Source organism: Piliocolobus tephrosceles, chromosome 7 (genome assembly GCF_002776525.5).
Source record: "Piliocolobus tephrosceles isolate RC106 chromosome 7, ASM277652v3, whole genome shotgun sequence".
Classification (NCBI taxonomy): domain Eukaryota; kingdom Metazoa; phylum Chordata; class Mammalia; order Primates; family Cercopithecidae; genus Piliocolobus; species Piliocolobus tephrosceles.
This window is the reverse complement of record NC_045440.1, coordinates 75558783-75581234: the sequence shown is the minus strand read 5'-3', so window position 1 is coordinate 75581234 and position 22452 is coordinate 75558783.

The window sequence follows — 22452 nt, the reverse complement described above, 5'->3', positions numbered from 1 at the left end:
AAAAAAAAAAAAAAAAAAAAAAAAAAAAAAAAAAAAAAAAAAAGAGACCACAAATCAAAACTCAAATCTAGCATTTAAAGCTCTATATCAGATGGATATAACAGTGTGTAGGTAAATGTTTAGCAACCAGCTTTTCAGACAGCTCCTCCACCCCACCCAAAAAGGCCCTGAATTTGCTCATTTTCATGGTATGCATATTCCCATTACCATAGCTAATTTCAACTATCTAACAAGATTCCTGATAATTTAACAGTTAGTTCTCACAAGGCAATACCAATCAACTCTAGCACACCGTTATATTGGTTGAATCAAACTTCCCACTCTATTGTTCCATGTTTTCTTTAATGCATTTTGTGTGTAAAGAACTATTGATTCATTTTTCAACATGGAATCCTACCCCTTTGTTCATTTAATTACTCTCTGGAAAGCACTTGCCTCGTCGCTACACATCAAACTCCTAAATAACCTTTGAACATGAGCTTATAGGAGATATCTTTCATGGGCATTTTTTTAACACTTCCAAGTGAACTGAAATCTTCTCTGCTTTGATATCACCTAAGATTTTTATGCCACATTTCAATATCTGCTTTGCAATGATTTATTTATGCAGTCTTATTTTCCCTAAGACCTTGTGTACACTCTGAGGGCAGGTTCTGCATCTAATTCATCTTCATAAGTCTTAAAATACTTAAAAAGATGTCTTGTTCATAATAGATGCAACACAGATATTTTCCAATTTGTTAATTAATCTTAAATGTTTGCAAAACTTTAGCTGCTTGAAGTATTAAAAAAAAGAAATTTGATTTTAACCTTCAAATATAAGCTGAAAGTTTGAAAATGACTACGTGATTTAACAGAACTATAATCTAAGCCAAATGAATTCTGTCTGAATACTATAGTAGGCATTTTGCTAATTTATAAAACTAAAACTGTGGTGTTACACTATCTGACTAACTAGAGACATATATAGCCTAGACAAATGATTTTAAAAATATAAAACTTTGGGATGAAGAATATTATCAAAAATATATTTAAAAAATTAATTTTGAAATGTTAATAAAAGAGAGCAGAAATGGAACTTGAAAAAAAATATTAGAAGAAATGTCATTACCACTTAACAAAGTCCTCATTTTTTAGGTTGTGTCTCTCCCCATTTTTGTCCCCAAAAGGTTAACAAAATATGAAAATAGAATTTGAAGGACTTCAAATCCTAAGGGAGAGCTTGACCTTACTAGTTGAGAAAATAATGCACTTCTTTCAATTACTCTTTCCAGCGATGGTTCTTTTCAGTATGATATTTAAGGAAAGGAAATAACTCAGTGACTCAGTTGCAAGTGACCAAGTTTCAAATTAGATAAAAACTGGGCACATGGCAAAGTGATCCAAACAAGTACAGAGCCATGGGAAAGAGTAAGAAAAGTTGAGCTTAGAGGACTAGCAGTAATAGAATGAAAGAATAACGGCGGATATGCAGTCATAAAGAGAAGATAGAGATTTCTTGGCGAATTTTTAAAACTCAAGGGACAAATTAAATGAATATTTTTCTGGAAAAAAGTTCGAAAACACAGATGGTAGGCAATATGGTCCTACATCTTTGAGAAGTAAACTGTGGTTTAATATATAGAATCCCTTGAGACGTTAAAAAAGGATATTAGAATGGGAAATGGAATAGTCAACACAGGAAGAGATTTTAAGTAAAAGTGTCTGCCACCTGTTCAATATGTGATGCAATCAAACAAGACTCCCTAGGCCTTTTCTCACAGACCAAGTAAAGACATTCTATTTGGACTATTTCATGGAAGTCACCACGAGCAACTGAGCAAGACGGACAAAATCTTCTCCACTGAATTTCAAATTTATTTTTGGTCATTTGAGTATTTTTTCAGAAACACTCAAAATTCTTATTTTTTTCTCACATATCTACTTGTAACAAATGCATGCCCAAAAAATCACTTTAAATTCTTTCTAAATATGTTTTCTGTCCAATACAAACATAATAAATGATGTTTTTATACACCAAGCATTCTTAAAAGACTCTTCCCCTCCACTCATAACTTCTTATCACACCATGAAACCTATTTCAGATTTCACTCTTTACACGATTGGTTTCCATTTAGAATACACTCAGAGAAAGCTATAAAAAGACATATATTCTCTGGGCTTTCATAAAGAATTCATTGCCCCTTGGTTTCATTGGTATTCGCCTTAATATCATCACTGTATTTATTAATGCATCTGATACTAGTTGGTTGAGAACAGAAAACCTACATCTTTATTTTCGCAGTTCTTCTAAAGAGCCATGCTATTTCATGCACATGCATCTTTGACATCAGTGGCCTCTGCCTGAAAAGAATCCCTATTTACCTTATTTTACTTCCTCCTGTCTAGAAACACCTACTCAGATCACCTTCGGTGGAAATTTAGTTAGAGTCTTCTACTGTGTTAACCTAATCGTATCCTCCTTTCCATCTCAGAACTGTTTAATTCAATAAGAGAGAGGTTTTTTGGTTCTTATATCACCTAATAAAATGCTTCTGTTTCCAGGCAAATTTGGTGCTTTACCCCTTGCTTATACTTAATGAATTATCACTTTCTTTTCTAAAAGTGTTTCCTTTAAAAGAGTAAAACATGTATCAAAACTCAATATCATGAGCTTAATTGCACTGAGTATCTAGTGTTCAAGGGTCTGTATCAGATGGGTGCAATGGTATGCTGGTAAAGGTTTAACAATCAGCTTTCCAGACAGCTCCTCACCACCCCCGAAGAAAAGGCCCTGAATTTGCTTTCCTGACTCCGTCAACTGAATTGATCACTTAAAATCTCTACTGTATTCTTTTCCCACACATTTGTAATGGATTGTATTTGCTTGTTTACATGTCTACCTCCCCTACACACTGACTATATAAGATCATAAATTCTTAGAGGATAAATAGTATATCATTTATCTTTATTTATATTCAGCCTACTAATATAGCATAGTGTTTAATAGATTCTCTGTAAATGTTAAAGGGTGAATGACTATATAAACTTTATAGTTTATCAAATGCTTCATCACATTTTGACTTTTCTACATCACAGGTACTTAGGGAAGAGATTATTTATCCCATTGACACTTAAATGAAGGCTCAAGTGTCTCCTGTCCAAGATCCCAGAGCTAATATGAAGCAGATTTCACAATAAGCTTCTCTACATTGTTCTCAATCACCTCTCATTAGAGAGCTAAATACATTTTTGAAATTGTATTTTTAAAAATTTGAGAATGGTTTTGGCTTAGCCAGCCATATATTATCAACTACACATATTTGAATCTGGAAATATATTTTTTAATTCCATATTTAAAGCCAGCTTTGCCAGATCCAACTAGTTACATAAGCCTGAATTAACCTCAACATAGCACACATTACATTATTTCACATGTGGAATGGATGTGCACTTCAGCTGAAAATGCCTTATCTAGTTTGTTTTTACTTCCGGATTGTTTAAGATTTTCAACAGATGGTTTAATGCTTCTTGTTTCCACCCTAAGCTGAATTCCATGTTCCATGTAAGGGGAAGGTGATCCCAAGAGGTGGAGGCCAAGTCTACAAACAGACACAACACAAACCAACAAAGGGAACCATATTCATGAATCAGAGCTTAAACTTTGACCAAGGCCTCTTCTTGAGTAAGTGATACTCTGAAGAGAAAGAGCTCCATAAAAGAAAGCTATTTCATTACAGAGGTAGCAGTAAAACTGGGTTGCAAACAAACTTGTGTTAGTGACTGAAGGAATTCAGAGCATGCCACCCCCAAATGATGCCACTTGGCATATTGACTATTTTGAGTTAAAAGCCCTTGAAAACAGCAGATGCAAAAACGGCATTCTGACTTTCCTTTTTCTTCCTGAAAGCACTAAACTCCCATGTGAAAGATGCCCTCCCTGTACCAGAAGGAAAGTATCATTTTTATCACCAAAGAGGAAAAACAAGAAGTTAAAGCTGAGAAAAATCTGTACCACTCTTGCTAAACTAACCCCTATCTTCTTAGTCACTTCATCATGACTAACTACCCTAGCCCAAGCCCCTTTGCCTTGTCACATTTTCACAATTTATTACTTTGTCCAACTTGATATATGAACACTCTATTAGACTCTAACTGCTTTTTGGGGTTTTGATTTTCCTATGAAGATTACTCCCATGGTCATGTAGCAATCTGTATGCTTTTTTCTTTTTAGAGACAAGGTCTTGCCCTGTTGCCCAGACTGGAATGCAATGCCACAATCATAGCTCACTGCAGCCTTGAACTTCTGGGCTCAAGCAATTTTCTCACTCCAGCCTCCCAAGCAGCTAGGACTACAAGTGTGGGCCACCACACCCAGTTAATTTTTTTATTTTTTTTAAAGAGGGGTCTCACTATGTTGCCCAGGCCGGTCTTGAAACCCTGGCTTCAAGTCATCCTTCTACCTCGGCCTCCCAAAGCACTGGGATTATAGGCTTAAATGTGTACACTTTTCTTTTTCCTGCTAATGTGTTTTATGTCAATTTAATTGCCTGCCCCAGTCAGAGACCCTAAGAGGGCAGTGTGCTGGGCATGGAAGCGAGGGAACCATTAGCAACAGTTCTCTGGGACTCTTCTTTCCTTGGAAGCTGGGATATTTGTTCCATGAGAATGAATTGGAGTTAAAAAACAAATCTCAGATTTGATGATCCAGCTAGTGCACTTGGTAATGATCTTAGTGATCTTTGATGAATAAAAGTTCCAAACTAATATCCCAAGATCACCAAAAGTATTTAGTTCTCTGAAATATAGGGTGAAAAAATATTCTTAAGCAAAAACTAAAAGGTTTACTATGTGCGGGCTCATTCCTTATTTTATCCTTTCAGTCTTCCTCTCTGCTTATACTCTACCCCAAGCTAGACAACTGATAGTAGGAGAGAGAGGTAGAACAAAAAAAAAGGATAGATAGGCATGCTTCCATTTAAGAAAAGTCTATAGATTGAAAAACTTTCAAAACAGGTGAAATAAAGGGCTTATTTCCCTTCACAAATGGATTCTCCAAAGAATTTATCTTCAAACAACTATTCCTCTTATGAGATTTAAACACAAGGTTCCATTGACTTAGGTTCTTGTTATACAGGACTATCATTGATCGCATAATATAAATCCATGGAGAATAATGGGCAAAGAAGCAAGATAAACAGCAACAATATCCAGAAGATATTATGAATTGCAGGGACACAGATGGTTGGTGCTTCCTTGTGTTTTTATAGGTTTTTCTGCCTCCAAGTGTCATCACAAAAATAAAAATAAAAAAAAAAAACTTGGTCAAAAAGACTTTCAGTTGAAAAGAAATGAAATGATAAAGGAGCCTAAGAACAAAATACGAAAAAAAAAGATTACACTTAAGAATTTTCTTAAGTAGCACACCAGATCCATGGTCTTCATGAGGCAATCCAAAACCCACGCTAGGATGCTTAGCCCTGAAAATAAAACAAAAACAAAGAAAAAATAACAAGCAAAAACCCTCCTAATCCCGAATAAATTAGTTTATTTTAAAACAAGTTTACAAAAGCAGGGCTGAAATAAACATTAAGCTGAAGAAATAATAGTCTGCGCCTGTTTTTGTCTTCCCTTCTTCTCTTCAGTCTCAAAAATTGTATTTTTCAAACCAAGCCTAGACCATGCATTTCATCCCCTCATTTCCTGTCCTTCCTTCTCTGTGTGACTTGCTGGGTTAATTATTCCCCATCTCCTCAACCTCATCTTCCCATCAGCTTCTTCCCTGTACTTCAACTTGGTTACTGTCTCTCATATACACGATAATAATAATAATAATAAAACCCTTCCCTAAACCCTGACTTGTCTTCACAACTTCAGCACTTCCTTTTACATGTACTGAATTGTCTTCCTACTTCCATTTAGCAAACTATGGCCAGCAGTCTAAATCCCACCTCCACCTGATTTTGTAAATAAAGTTTTCGCAGAACGCAGCAGGGCCATCTGTTTACATATTGTCTTTGAGTTCATACAACAGCGACAGAGTTGTATCACCACAACAGAGACCTAATGGCCTGCAATGCCTACATTTTTTACATAAAACGCTTAGGGGTCATATGGAATCAAATGTCCTGAAAGAAGAGTCTACATTTGTTGTTACTTCCTTCCCTCTCCTCACCAGTCAAACCACCATGCTCAGACTTCCACCACAACCCTTGTAAAGTGACACCATGTTTAAAAATTATTAATATCCTCATGAAAAATTTCTCAAACACTAAACTCTTGTGTCTGAATTTAAATTTTGATCACTCTTTTATCTCTGGCTTATCTCAGTCTTATTCCTCCATGTCATTATTTTCTGGGTTTTTTTATTTGTTTGTTTTTTTCTGTTACTCTCTCCTCTCTGCATTCTAGTTCTAAGCAATCTTATCTACTTCAGTGACTTCAATTGTTGAGTCTATGTGGACAATGTCCAAATTACTCCCAGGCCTGATCTCTCTTCCAAGCTCAACATTTCATACCATATACAGGACACTGAACATTACATGGAAAATTCCAAATGTCAAAACTAGAACATCTTATTCTTTTGTGATCACCAGTTCTTCTAGGGATTAGTAATGGCATTACTAATTTCCTAGTTCCCAAGCCTGGAAATTCTGGAAATATCATGTTCTTTCATTCCAACCATCTAAATGCTCACCAAATGTCACGGTATGAATCCATTCTGCACCCACAATAGCTATTGCACCCATTCCTCCTTTTCATTTCCACAATCCCATCTATAATTTAGGCCCTCACACTCTTCCTCCCAGACAGTTGTGAGACTCTTACATCATTTCCTGTCTCCTCTAATACACTGTATATGTGGCTTTTGTGTTAATCTTCCCACAGCACAGTCCAGTTCTAGCCTTCTCCTAACCCTTTTTTTCTCGTTGCCTACTAAATGAAGTCCCGAGTCCTTAATGCATGAGTCAGTCTCAGCAGGAAACAGATGACTCAAGCTGGATGACTGAGGAGAGTTTAGTGAGTATAGGCATACTAAGTATAGGCAGAGTGGAAGGAAATCAAGTGTAATGTAGAATCTGAAGGCTAATGATAATGGAGAACCTCTCTACTCCTAATCCTGAAGCAGCAAGAGAAAGCAGAACTTGCCAGAAACTAAAGGGGATAACAGGTGGAGAGGGCTGCTTGACAGGAGCTGTGGCCCATTGTAGAGGGACTCAGCCAATCTGCAGAGAAGAATGTCAGAGAGTAAACTCAGACCTCACTCCCCAGCTACATGCCATCACCTCTGGTGCTCCTTCATGGCTGAACTCACCTGGAACCCAGTGACCAAGGAAGAACAGTCCACACGGAGCAGCATCCTGGGACATAACATAGAAAAGAGTAGAATGTGAACTGTAAGAAAGATATCCAGCACATCACCTTAACATTTAATCGCTCCCTGATCTATCCTCAAATGACCTTTCTACTTTACTGCAAATCCTCTTTACACTTTCTTTAATCGAGCCAAACTAGAATTTGCTCTAAATATTTAGAGATTTTTTTCTTTTTGCCTTTTTTTCCATATGTTCAAATTAAAATTTTAAATTGCATAGTCTTCTAGCAAAAACTTAAGATGCCACTAGGTGTGAATTTCATCCCTTCTAACATCTCGGTTTCCAAACTTGCTTGTCATTCTGGTAGGTTGCATTAATAACTTCAGTCCTTCACTGCCCACCATATCTTTGTGGTGCCCTTGCACTCTGATATTGAGCTAGACATATGACTAATTTGGGGCAATGGAATGAGGCAGAGGTGGTGATGTACCAGTATGTAGGCCACAAGAAATCCTGTGCCTCTGTCATCACCATGAGAAGAATTTGCCTGAGCTTTGTCTGATGATACCAGGAGGTGAATAGGAGAACCAAGGAGCAGATCCGACATGCAGACATGTGATAGGGCTGGCTGAACCACAGGTGCATGCAGGAGTCCAGCCTAAATCAGCTGAGCCCTGCAGATGCATGAGAAATAACTGGTCATTTTTATATGCCACAAGTTTTGAGATCGCTTGCTCAACATCAAGTACTACAATATTATATATTCTAACCTCATTTCCTGCTGTCTAAGAGATGTCCCTACACCTCCTCAATGTTACCCACACAGTTCTGTCTTCAGCCCTATATATAACCACTTCAAGATATTACTCCAGGGGAAAAAAAGTCTCTAATATCTTTAATCTCCCCTTCTCTACTTGTTATCTTCCCACTACCTGCAAATGTGTGAATCTAAATCACACAAAACCTAACCTTCCACACTGTGATAGGAAGAATTTTGAGATAATCCCAATGACTCATGCTTTGTATAATTTTCTCCCATCTAAGTTTGGGAGGAACCTGTGAATATAATGAATACCACTACTGTGGTTACTTTATGTTATATGCCACAGTTGACCACAAGAAAGGAAGATTGTCCTCAGTGGGCCTGACCTAGACAGCTGATCCCTTAAAAGCAGATGGGGCTTTTCCTTGATTAAAAAAAAAAAAAAAGATTTAAAGTGAAAGAGAGCTAATGCATGGGACAGTCTCTATTGTTGGCTCTGAAGATGGAGGGGGCTACATGGCAAGGAATGTGGGTAACCTCCAGGAACTGAGAGTGGCCCCTGTCTGACCCCAGTAAGCAAAGAGGGACCTTGGTCCTCCAGCCACAAAGAACCAAATTCTGACAACAACCTGAGTGTGTTCAAAAGCAAATTCTTCCCAGTGTCTCCAGAAAGGAAGACAACCCAGCTAACATGTTGATTCACACTTGTGAGAAACAAGCTCTACCCAGGCTCCTACCCTCCAGAATGGTGAAATAATAAATGGCTGTTGGTTTAAGCCTCAATGTGGATGGTAATGCATTATGTACCAATAGAAAACTCATACACATGCCTCTCAACTGTTCTTCTCAGAGGAGTTTCTCTAAAACATAATAACACTTTTATAGATAGCACTTACCATAGGACATCTACAATTCTAAGTGTTTTACATACAAAGAACATATTTAATCCTCACTGTCATCACTACTCCCATTTTCCAGTTGTAAAGCCTGAAGTACAAAGTGGTTACTAATGTTCCCAAGGTCATAGTTACTAAAGTGGCAAAGCAGGAATTCAAGCCTACGTATCCTGGTTTTTGAATCTAGACTCTAAACCATCCCAATCTACTCCACTTCTCCAGTTATGACTTACTCTTCCACCACCAGATTGTGACTCTGCCCCCAAAACTCTACTGAAATTTCTCTGCTAAAAATACCAGGCCCTCACTAATTTTCAAACTCAAATATATAATACTCTTCAGCCATTAAGTTCTCCGTAGCAGTTATCATTGTGTACTGCTTTCTCCTTCTTAAACCTCTATACCTTTCTGATGGTCTTCCTACCCATGGAAGTGCTTTGACACATCTTCCCTTGCTTAGCCCATAAGTGTTGCTGTGACTCACGATTGTCCTTGGCCTTTCCATGGTACATCAATTCCCTGAATGGCCTGGGTTTCTTTCCTGATGAGAGCTGTTGTCTAACTGCCTGTGACTCCCAACGAGCATAATCCTCTCTCCAAAATTCAGGACCCATGTTTCTAGCCGCCAGTGAAACAAACACAATCTGATGTCCTTTGGTAGATCATTGGGAGTTAAGTAAAAGAAAAAAATAAATAAAAAATAAAAAACAACTTGGTGGCCCACCTCAATCAGAGTACATCTGAGATACCCAAGACAAAAGCCCTTGTCATCTGTCTCAACCTTCACTCCGTTGCAACATTCCTTCTTCCACCATTCGCCACCCTCCCTCATCTCAAACTCAATAATTTTCTGCTGTTATGATTTTTCCTTTTTTCTCAGAACCCATTCTGCTCTTATTCCCAAACAGTGACCCACTTCAAAACTTGCAAAAAATAAATTTCCCAAGACATATCTTAATCTCTTTGATCCTTAGTTTCAACTAGGTGCCTGTGAAACAATCAGGTAAACTGATTTCTTCAAAAATGTCAACTGGCTACCATTCTCCAGATAAGCCCCACCTTAGGCAAATAAAAAACCCAGACCTTTCTATCAAAATCCTGAAGAAAAAAAAAATAATATTAAGATTTAAGAAAGCAGAGATTTATTTTTCAAAGGCAAGGAATCTTTAGAGTTTATTCTTCAAATCTAACTTCAGTGATTTTATCTCACTTTGCCTTACAGGGCAGTCCAGCAAGCCTGAGCACTTCACGGTTTGGGATTATGCTTCAGACAGGCCCAGCTCTGCGTAACCACATCTCCATCTGCAAAATGTCCTCACTACAAATACGGATCACAATCGAACTTCTGAATCTTGTTGCGTCCAGCATGAAGAATGCTTAATGAGATGAGTTAAATCCAAGGGAATTCTCTATTGCCACCAAATAATAAAAGTTCAAAATAACTTTTTCCACTTGTAGTTCCAGGAACATCTCTGTTCTCTCCTCTCTGGTATCAAGCCTAAGAGCATATATCTAATTTTTGAAAATGAATGTACTTGAGATATGGTTCAAATTATTTTCTCAGCACTCAGATATGCCACTGTGATAAGTGCAGTGAGGTCATTGTCTTTTCTGCTGGCCTACAAGCTTCACAAGCTTACCTGTATTGCCAAGAATACAGATACACATCCTAGCTGAGACGAGAGCCTCATTGACAGCTCAGGGCCCAGAGTTGGCTACACACCTTAATTGAGTGCCATTCCAGGAAACATAATCAAGTGAAACCATCATGAGTAAAAAATAATATTAAATGCACAGAAACCAAGATCAGCAAACTATGGAAGTTAACCAGTGTGAGCATTCTTTCAAAGCCTCAGATGATCACTCGGTACCTGACAATACCTTTGCCCAGTGAATCAAGTATTAACCAAATGCTTTCAAAAGGAATGAACTCTAAATGGCCATTTGACCCTAAGAAGATTTCAATTCCATAGGAAACAGGCCTGGGTAAGTGCAGGCTGAGGGTGTTGATAGTGTGCCCTCAGTATAAAATTATATATCATTTGGGTTCCTTTCACATGTACTCACACAAACATTTTTTATTGAAGTACAGTAAGAAAAGGTGAAAAGGACAATTATACTACAATAAATATATAGAAGAAGCTAAAATCTAGTAACGGAGGTTGTTTCAACCTAAAATTCAAAAACAATACATTTGCTTTGTTGTACTAGAAATGAAGCAATAATAGATTCTAGTACTGGATCTATTCCTTATTAGCCCTGTAACCTCATCCATAAGATAAGCCTCATCTATGAAATTGGAGTGATAATAACAGCTCACAGACTTTTTAGGAGGAAATGAGGTCATGGAAGTGAGAACACTTTATCCTTGGTAAAGCACTCTACAAATGAATGGCATTGTTACTATTGGTTTATCCAAAGGTAATGTAATCTGTGCACCTGTCTAAAGCCAAGAGGTACAAAACCAAGAACAAGACAAGATTAGACTGATCATGGCTCTACAAGTTTGTTTTTTTTGTATCAGTGAAAAAGATTCCTTTCTCACTTCTTCAAAGAATAGCCAATTTAAATGGTAATGGAATAATTATGTTTAAAGTCCATGCATTATTTTTTTAAGTTGCTGCCTAAGTGAAGTCATTTGTAATAATACTCTGAGTGTGATGGGTAAAAAAGTTTGGTTTCTGAGTAGATATTGCCTGCACACCTTCTTTAAGCCTCTGTTGCTGTCCTCTATCCCCACTTTGCCACACAAACATTCCCAGCACTAGAAGGGACCAGCAGCAGGAGCACCTTCTACCTTTACAGCATTGATCTGAAACCATCAGCACCTCTGGGAACCTCCCTGATTCCAAGCCCAATGCTTATCTTCCATTTACAGTGTCATCTCCAACTTGACCTTCAACCATCCTGGGAACCTATCCTTCATTGTACTTCAGATTCTTTTCCCATTTTTACCCTAGACCACCCATCAAGCTCAATGCTGACCTCAGAATCCCTCTGTGGTATGAGTTCAGGATCTTCAAGACTTCAGGATCCCTCTGTGGTGAGTTCATGGGCAGCCACCTTCCTTTCAGATTCACCATTGCACTTATAATGGACCTGGGCAGGTAGGCCAGGCCATATGAGTTGTGTTGCTAAGTTGTGCTCATGGGTTCTACGAGAAGAGCCAGACTATTCTGCCTCCCCTACCTGTCTTCTGTTTCCCTGTGCTTTTCCCAGGGCTCCGTATGCACTTGTTTTGCACACACTCTTCCAGCCAAAGTACACAGGTGGTCACAGTGTTTCTCTCTGTTGACATGAGCTTTCTTCAAGCTAAGTCCCAAGGCCAGTGTCTATCTGCCAAGGCACTGCAAAGCCTCCAAGCTAAAGATGAAGTCATTAACTGTCTTATGTTTCCCTTATGAGATAAATCACATCGAGCCTTTCTTGACCCACCCTTTTGGCCCATACTTAGGAGTTACGGCCACACTTCTCACTGCCAAAGGTGTTGGTGTCAAATGCTGGCTTGGGGAGAGTGGATCCTGTAAACTTGCCTCATCAGTAGGCTTTGAGGAATGACCCCAGGGAGCTAGATATGAACTTGCTGCTAGTTTATTTTTCACAAATATTGTCCTCCTGAGAACACCCAGGATTTCAGCCGCAACAATAAAACAACTATGTGTCTTGTCGACATACACTTAGTGCTGATAATTCTAGGGGAAGCAGAGGGCAGTGCAAGTTCCTCAACCCCTAGACTTACAAGTGACAGCAAATGCCTAAAAATTCAAAGGCCTCTTGTTTAGGGAGGTGAATTCCCCTATTTTAATGATATAAATAATATCTTTTATTACAATTTATATAGCAACTTACAGTTTCAAACAATATTATCTCTCATCATAAACTTTCATTATTTTATCTTTCCTTTCTTACAGTCCAGCCTTAGGTTCACTGTTGTAAGTGTTGCTGGTGGCAGAATAGTAACTTCTTTATGTTTTCAATGATTGAATGTGATCGTTCCCAAATTCACTCCTGGTCTGATGTACCAAGTTTATAAAGATAGGGCTTAAAAACACTAAGGTGCTGGAACACAAAACATATATTTCAAGGGTTTAGATAGTTCCAAACTGACAGTGCATAATTCTCCCACAGATTAAAGTCTGCTCAAATGTTACTGCATAATGAAAGCCTTTTTCTGGAGAAAAAAAAAAAAAACAAAAAACCTTAAAGACATTCTGGATATATTTTCTGCTTAGTATATTATATGGTTGCGATCTGTATCTCCACCCTAATCTCACGTTTCATTGTAATCCCCAGTGTTGAAGGTGAGGCCTAGTGGGAGGTGATTGGGTCATGGGGGCGGATTTCTTGCTTGGTGCTGATCTCGTGATAGGGAGTGAGTGAGTTCTTGTGAGACCTAGTCGTTTAAATGTGTATGGTACTTCCCCCACTCTCTTCTCTTACTCCTGCTCTGGCCTTGTAAGATGTGCCTGCTTCCCCTTCACCTTCCACTGTGATTGTAAATTTCCTGAGGCCTCCCCAGAAGCAGAAGCCACTATGCTTCCTTTACAGCCTGCAGAACTGTGAGCCAAATAAATTACCTCTTTCTCTTTATAAATTACCTAGTCTCAGGCATTTTTTAATTTTTTTATAGCAGTGCAAGAATGGGTTAATACAGTATACTGGCTTAGGACAGAGCCTTTTAATTTAGATGGAGCCTCAGATTAATATTATAGGTTGCTTAATGTATTATTAAAAAGGCTTTAATGTTCTACAGTTAATAAATGAAGATGACAAGGGCTCCTCAATAAAGCAGACTTAGCTGAATTCCCTGGTAAAGGTTCATAGAGACTCTAGAACTTCTCGCATAATAGCTAATGTTTATTAAATGTTCATTATGTGCTAGACACTGTATTAAATATTTTACATACATTACTTTATGTAGTCCTCCCAAAAAATTCTTAAGGTGAGAAACAATTTTGATACTGGGAAAGTACTATCATTGCTCCATTTTGTGAATGAGAAAACTGAGGCACAGAGGAGTCAAGTAAAGAGCCAATTTACACCTAGCAAATGTGGAATCAGGATCTGAATGACAGGCAGGCTGGGTCCAGAGCCAGCCCACTTCCCGAAACTACACCTCTGCTCATTATATCAACTTTCACATCAGTCCTTTTGCTAATAATTGGGTCACCAGACAGCAGAGGTTTTTCCACCTCTAGGTCAAAGATAACCCACAGTATTCAGAAACAGACATAACGTTGAAGAATCTGGTTGCATCCAGAGTCAATCAATGAATGCCATGGATCCTGAAATGAAGAGGAAGAACCAATAACTACAGTTTTAGTTTAGCAAAAATTTGCAAGCTCTATTAGTGTTTATTGCAGCATGCATTCACAATTGCTGGTTTCTTAATGTGACAAACATATATAACCCATAACCTCTTTCACTTTACTCCAGCAATAGCCAAACATCATAATCCCTATAGCAAATATTTTCACTCCTTCAAGTTAAAAATATTTCTACATTACTCATCAGGAGTAAGATTACCAGATTGGGGATGGGGGTAGGGAGCTATGTATCTTCTCACTTGTGCCAATGAAATCAACCCTAGGCAGGATCAGCCCTTAAGAACCTCCCCAAGACAGTCAAGGAATGTTGCTTTCCCTCAGGGCCTAGCCTCAGAGTAGCTCTTGGCTTTTCCCTTGGTAAACAAAAGGATGCCTTTCAGCAATCGTGGTGAAGAAGACTCCAAGCATCTACACTCTGTCACTCTCATTCTTTGTGAGATCAGTGACAAGATTTTGTGAGACAGGCAGGGGAGACTGGATGTTCCATTTAGATGGAATGCAAAATTTGACCCCATGTGAAAACCCAGAACCGTCCTAGAAAATGTACTATCATATTATAATCCAAAGATTATCAGAAACCCTAAAGGAAAAGGCAGACAGAGAGAGAGAGAAGGCAGTTATGTTGTTTGGGAAAATATTACGTTATATTTCCATATAGAAAGGAAGTCATACATGGCTATGCCTCGGGGATCTTAAAACCCAAAGTTCACAATTATTTATAGCACAAAGTATGGCTATAATATGGCAGTTTTTGAATAGGAAGTATGGGATTAGGAAATAAATTTAAAAGGCTAAAGACACAGATGGAGGAAAATATTTAGACACTCTCATTATTTACTTTGACAACTGAAATAGGATTGAAATGACAGACACCTCATGACATAGGTTAGGTATTACCCCATTCCTGCATGTTTTCGTAACTCCCCACACTTCACCTGTCCTATGCCTTTTGTTATTTCTTGTCTTTTTCACTAAACTATTTGGAAGACTTTGTCATCCCTGAGCACTCTCAGTCCAGGCACAGCATCCTGCTAGGGCACTAGCAAGTGCTTAGTAGGTATACTGTTATGGCCTGAATGTTTATATCCCTCCAAAATTCTTATCTTGAAGCCCTAACACCACAGTGTGATGGTATTAGGAGGTAGGGACTTTGGGAGGTAATTAGGTTTAGACGAGGTCATGAGGGTGGGGTCTTCCTGATGGAATTAATGTCCTTATAAGATGAAACCAGGGCTATCACCTTCTCTCCACTACCCCCACCCCCACCATATGAGGATACAACAAAGGCAGCTGTCTACAAGCCAGGAAGCAGTCCCTTACCCAAAACGGAATTGGTTAGCATCTTGATCTTGGAATTCCCAGCCTCTAGAACTATGACAAATAAATGTTTGTTAATTAAGCTACCTAGTTTATGATATTTTATTATAGCAACCTGAGCAGGCTAATACATACATCTTCACTAACTGACGATGAATGGATAAACAGTGCTTCTGAAGAGCTAGATGTAAAATTCAAGTGAAGATCAAAAACAATTATTTCCCAACAGTGGCAAAGAATGCTTCAGTTTCCTGCTTCTGCTTTACCCTGAAATCCTTTGAAAAACTGAATTGTATCAAAGGAAGCATCCAATCTGATTTTTTTTAAAGAAGGTATTGATCTTCTTCCAAGGAGTCATTTATGTGAACCATTAATGGTGGTGGATGTGCAGAATCAGATGCCTTGAAATGATGGTGACATTTATTTTCAAGTTTATCAGTCAGTTGGTTAGTCTAAGCAAAAGCACCTCTCTTTTGTAACTTTTCTAACAGATTAGTTTCTTGACTAAACATTTTAAACAACACTTGAAAAATTACTTTGAGTCTGCTTATACACTTGATTTGTTTCTGATGACGTTGTCTAATTGTTGCATCCAGAGAATTATTAAGAATAATGACACAGCAAATGGACAGAGGAGAGTAAACAAATTGTTCTGCTGTTTATTGAAGATTAAAAGCATCTGTTCTGTTTACTTTGATTAATCAATATATTAGAGCTCTCTGTGAGGTTTTGCAAAGCTGACATGTCCAATATACATACGTTAAGGAGAAAATATCTCAGCAACTTAAGGTCTTACGCTATGAAGCCCAGTGGGCATAAGTTTATTGCTTTAGATGTTGGCTTTTTTTTCCTCCTTAAATTAACTGAAAACAGCTTGGAAAGAACTTCACAGTAACTTTCTGGCTCATCAGCACAAGGACAGCCTAGGATCTCCTGACAGAAATGTCAAAGAAGCTTATATTCATTGTTCTCCAATTTGGATCAATTAAATAGAACAATACAAAGGACTTTTTTTTCAATTAGAGTAGAAGGCCCTGAGTAATCTGTTAGATGAGAATTTTTAGGATTCATGTTTACTGTGTTTAAAAGAGAATAACCTTCACTTGGACTTTAAAAAGATGAAAACAGTGAGACCTCCAGAGAGCAGATGACAAGTCCCCTTTTCAGGGCAGTGTTCCTTCCTCTCCTGAAAGCAGAACTACAGTTTTCTTGGAAAATAAATAAATGAATGAAGAGCTAACCTGAAGCCAGCAACTTCTAGCGGCCATTGGTAATAAAGCATCTCTATCCCTTTCTCAAATCAATCCAAGAACACAGCCCACAGGAAGTATGTGGAATGAGGGTAGACAGAGAGGTCACATGAAGTGGTGGCACAAAAGGGAGAAACCAGGTAAGACATGCTCTCCCTTTCTCAAGAGTTTCTGCTTTTCTGATCTTTGGTTATGCATATTTTACTTGTTCTCTGAACCCTAAGAAAGAATGTTCACTCATTAGGAATTTTTACTTCATCCACTATGTCAGGAAATGTTGGAGATAAAATAATTTTTTGGTGATATGTTGGTTATCTCTATGATCATATCACAGTGAAAAATCAAATCAAAAAGCAGTAAACAGAATGTCTATGAACAGGCTTAAATATATATAATGCAGCTATTCAATACATTTGTGTGATTTAATTTTTAAAGGTCTGAAGACATCAAGTTAATGGACCAGTGCTATAAACAGAATACGGAGACCCCCAGGCCATTATCTCACCCCATAAAAAATGACACAAACACATTTCTTATGCACCCAAAGTAAAGCACAAATGTATCTTTTCATAATAGCTGAATCTTACATGTGGTGAAATGATGTCGCCAACATTTCACAAAACCAGAAAATGTCTATTTATGGCCACTTTGCCAATTATGCTGGTACCCAAGTCCTCAGTCAAGCACATTAATTTAAAATAGCACATACAAGTGAGAGGAAAAAGACTTCTCTGTTCCCTTTTCTTTTGATCTCCACTCAGTTTCAGTTAGTCAGTAAACAGCTTTTAAAATGTTTAGTGTACCAAGAATTATGGAGAGTTAAAATGAAAAATGAATGTTCGTGAAATTAAGGACAAATATAAGGATGATCTTTTTGCTTTGATCAGCTAAGCAACTACAAAGACAAATCTCCAGGTAAAGAAGCCGTAGTGGTGTGCTCCATCTACAAAAGGAAGGATGAGAACTAAATTGCTGTGGAAAATTATTTCAATATGGGGAGAAAGAGACAGAGAGAAAAGACTAAATTGACTTTTTTAGTGTCTGAATTAATGAGAAACTGTGTAACTATATAAAATGAATGTCAGAGTCTCGCACATAATAGGCACTCAATAAATAATACAGAAAATAAATGCTATATTATTAGCTTCTCAATTACTTCTCATTGTACCACTCATTGCCCCCAGACTGCTATGATTGTTGGCTCAAACTACCTCCCACTGGAATTCTAGCTCCCCTTAACTCCCATACTGGTTTCAAGTTCTGTTTCTACCTGTCATACAAAATCAATCTTTTACGACATGATAATAATTCCGTTATGTGAAAGAATCCACGCTTGCTAGGCCAGTGCTGCAAAACATCCTCTCTTCTCAATTTTGCAGAAGCAGCAGCTAAAGCACAGAAAGGTGAAGTAACTTAGTGAGAAAGGTAAAGTAACTCAGTGATATGGTTTAACTGTGACCCCACCCACATCTCACCTTGAATTGTAATAATCCCCATGAGTCAAGGGTGGGGCCAGGTGGAGACAATTGAATCATGGAGGTGGTTTCCCCCATACTGTTCTTGTGCTGGTGAATCAGTCTCACGAGATCTGATGGTTTTATAAAAGGGAGTTCCCCTGTACAGGCTCTCTTGCCTGCTGCAATGTAAGATGTGACTTTGCTCCTCATTCACTTCCTGCCATGATTGTGAGGTCTCCCCAACCATGTGGAACTGTGAGCCAATTAAACTTTTTTCCTTTATAAATTTTCCAGTCTTGGGTATGTCTTTAATAGCATCATGAGAACAGACTAATGCACTTAGCTAAACAAGACTCAAAGTTAGTAACAGGTACAGTAAGGCTTTGAATTCAGATCATATAAATCTAAAGCCTCTGATCTTTGTGCTACAAAATGATTATCATCCCTGATATTCACGTTTTTTTGCTGTGAACATTCTAGGCTCTCTCCTGCCTTGGGGACTTTACACTGGCTAATTTCTTTGCCTAGACCACTCTTCCTGAAGTGAGCTGGGAGTTTGCTGTTAAGCTGAAATAATCAAAAAGACGAGAATCCAGTTTTAAAGAGTTTTATTCAAGCTCTAAGTTGATAATGGCCATTAAGGTAATACAGACTCCAAAGGAATGGGGACAGTGCTCTGGCAACTGAAAAGTTAGGTCTTGTTTATACAGGCAGAAAACACAGAAATTTAACAGGATTACAGTATGTTTTTCATAAGGCTAGATTATGAGTTACCACAATTTGATCAGTTACAGTTGTTTTTCTTTTCCTTTCACAATCTAAACGTATATTTAACATTCCACCTTAGACAATGTTGTCAGAGACATTGGAATCAGAATCACTCCATCTTAAATAGGTGCTGGGTAAAATGAGACCGAGACCTACTGGGCTGCACTCCCAGATGGTTAATGCATTCTAAGTCACAGGATGAGACAGGAAGTCAACACAAGATACAGGTCATAAAGACCTTGCCGATAAAACAGGTTTTCAGTAAAGAAGCTGGTCAAAACCCATCAAAACCAAGATGGCAACGAGAGTGACCTCCAGTTGTCCTCACCGCTACATTCCCATCAGAATCATGACAGTTTACAAATGCTATGCAATGTCAGGAAGATACCCTATAGGGTCTAAAAAGGAGAGACATGAATAATGCACCCATTGTTTAACATATCATCAAGAAATAACCACAAAAATGGGCAACCTGCAGCCCTCGGGACTGCTCCGCCTGTGGAGTAGCCATTCTTCTATTCCTTTACTTTCCTAATAAACTTGCTTTCACTTTACTCTGTGGACTTGCCCTTAATTCTTTCTTGTGTGAGATCCAAGAACCCTCTCTTGGGGTTTGGATCCAGACCCCTTTTCTGTAACAGTTTGATAATGATAAGGTCTTTGTGTAAGAGAAGTAAGAGGGAAGCTAATCTATAATAAATATATTAACAGTGAAGAGGGAAGGGTCTTCTTCTCTTGCACCCTGTATGCTTTCAAAACATTTTTAAAAACTGTAGGTAAGAAAAGGCTAATCTATCATTAGAAGAATGAGGGCACAGCTTCCCAGGTTACAGCTGCAGAGGGTGTAGCTCTCTGTCAAGTGACTCAGGTCCCATAATCACATTCCTTTAAGTCTCATTCACATGCTTCCTTAAAATTCCTCATGAAAAGTCACTTTCTCAATGAGGCCAACCCTCACAACCCTTTTTAAAATGGTAATGTCCCACACTGTACTCATGCTTTAATTTATTTCATAGCACTGATCAACTTCTAATATACTATACAATTTACCAGTTGTATTTGGGGTTCATCTTCTTATACTACAGCTAGGGTTTTTCACTCTTTTGTTCATCGATATATTCTAAGCACCCACGACAGTAACTGGCAACCATGGTTCTCAGCCAAGATACCTGGCTTGGCCAATAAAGCAACCCTCTTGGTCAAGCTCCCTTGTAAAGAATACAACCTACACAATTGAAATACAATAATCATATCTGTTGAATAACTTAATGTTTAAACCAAACTTGTCCAACTCGCCTTATTTTGTTGTTGCTCTGTTTTGTTTTGTTTTAGGTTTTTAGTTTCTGTCTCTAGTGATAAGTAGAAAAGAGGGATGAGGAAAAGTCTTTACTGGCCCAACTGGAAACAGAAACTAAGAACTCTGACTGTATTCTCTCCCTTGGAAACTCCTGGTTTAAACGAAAAGGAAACTCATAAATCACATCCTCCTTAGGCTGCTATGATTGTTATATGCTCTATAAAAAAATCACCGCCCCTTCAACTTCAATAAATCGTCACCAGTCCTATTTCTTACAGAATGTAAAGTTAATCTGCTTTCTTCGTCTACATGATCATGTGATGTCAGTCATGTGAAAACAACCCTAAAACTACTCCCAGAGCCTCAAAAAAGTCCTTCATTGTCTAAGCTAAGTATTTCACAATATTGTTTTGAGCAAAGCTCTCATCTTCTTTCCCCTTTAAAGGCAAGGTAGTTGGCCATTATCTTCCTTTAAGAGTGTTGTTCAAAATTAAAACCATAAAATATCTATTATCTCCAGAAGATAACAGATTCTTCCAGTGGGCAAAACAAACTAAAAGAAACTTTTTTTACAACATCATCCATCACTGTAACTCCTACATATGTTGAGCACATAAAGGCTGCAACTTCATTCTGTTTACTACTCGACAAAGGGAGATTCTTATGCAAATTAGTTGAAAAGATGTTCATTAATTAGAATGGAGAAAAATTGTGAGAATCAGTTTCTTAAAATGTGCTGATCCTAAATGATCTCTGATGAAAGTAGCTCTACACTGATCATTTTTTGCCAGCCTTGTTAGAGTATTCATTTACATAGCTTTGTTTTTTTTAATGTGCCACAATTTCTCACTTCATGCTCAGTAGTACACATAATTATTGACAACAACCTAATTACAATAAAAGTTCTGACATCTGTGGTGAGTCCTGAATTGAACAACCTAACATAGTTATATAAAAAGTCTTTTAACAATCCAGTTTATTTTGACTAGTTATACTTAGGCTTGAAGCACATATACCTCCAGAAGTGCCTGTAAATAATCAAGAGGCAACAAGTGTGGCTCATGAGATCAATATTTCCACATACATCTATGAAATCTCTGTTACTGAAAATATTATTTTCTCTGAGTGCTTGCAGATTCTGCTTCCATGAATCCTAGCACACGGCGCTACCTCCAAATTTTCTTGCAGCTTCTAGTCCTCTACCCATTCTCTATATGGCACTCAAAGAAACATTTCTAAGATGAAAACCTTACCCTTTTGCTCCTGATATGGTTTGGATCTGTGGCCCCACTCAAATCTCATGTCAAATTGTAATCAACAATGTTGGAGCTGGGGACTGGCTAGATCATGGTGAAATGGGAGAGTTCCCTCATCCCCCTTACAGGATGTTGACACAGGTGTGGCTCACATGTTTGGTTACCAATGCTCAAACCCCTGATGGGAGAGGGAGTATGCAGACGGGCAGGTGCAAGAGTCGGGGCAAGTGCTTCGGGCTCTGACTCTGCGATAGTGTCTAGGGGTGGGTGCCTGCAACCCCAGTGTTACAATGCTCCTTTAGCCTTGCTATCCACTGACAGCTCAAGTGTTAAACAGTTCAATGGATCTTCTGCGTTTTCACAAGGGAGGAGGGCTAGTGTGACAGCTTTCTTTATCCTGAGCTTTTGTCCAGCATCCCAGAAGAATTGGGTCACATGTGAACTTGAAGGATGAATATGCGGTTTTATTGAGTACTGGAGGTGGCTCTCAGTGAGATGGATGTGGAGCTGGAAGGGGGATGGAGTGGGAAGATGATCTTCCCCTGGAGTTTTGGTCATCCAGTGGCCAAACTCTCCAGCCACCTCCAGCTGAGCTCCTCTTGGTGTTCGGATGTTCCTTCTCTTCTCCCTTTCTCTGCCACAGCATTCCACTGTTTGTCTTTGATTCTTCATCTGCTTCTGGAACCTGGGCTCAGACTTTATGTAAAGGATGGGGGTGCATGGCAAGCCAAAAATGCAACCTTTTGGGCGTGAAAACAGAAATGGCTGTTCCCACTTAAGGCTGTGGGTCTTCAGGCTCAAGGGTGGTGCCTTTGCAGGGGAATCA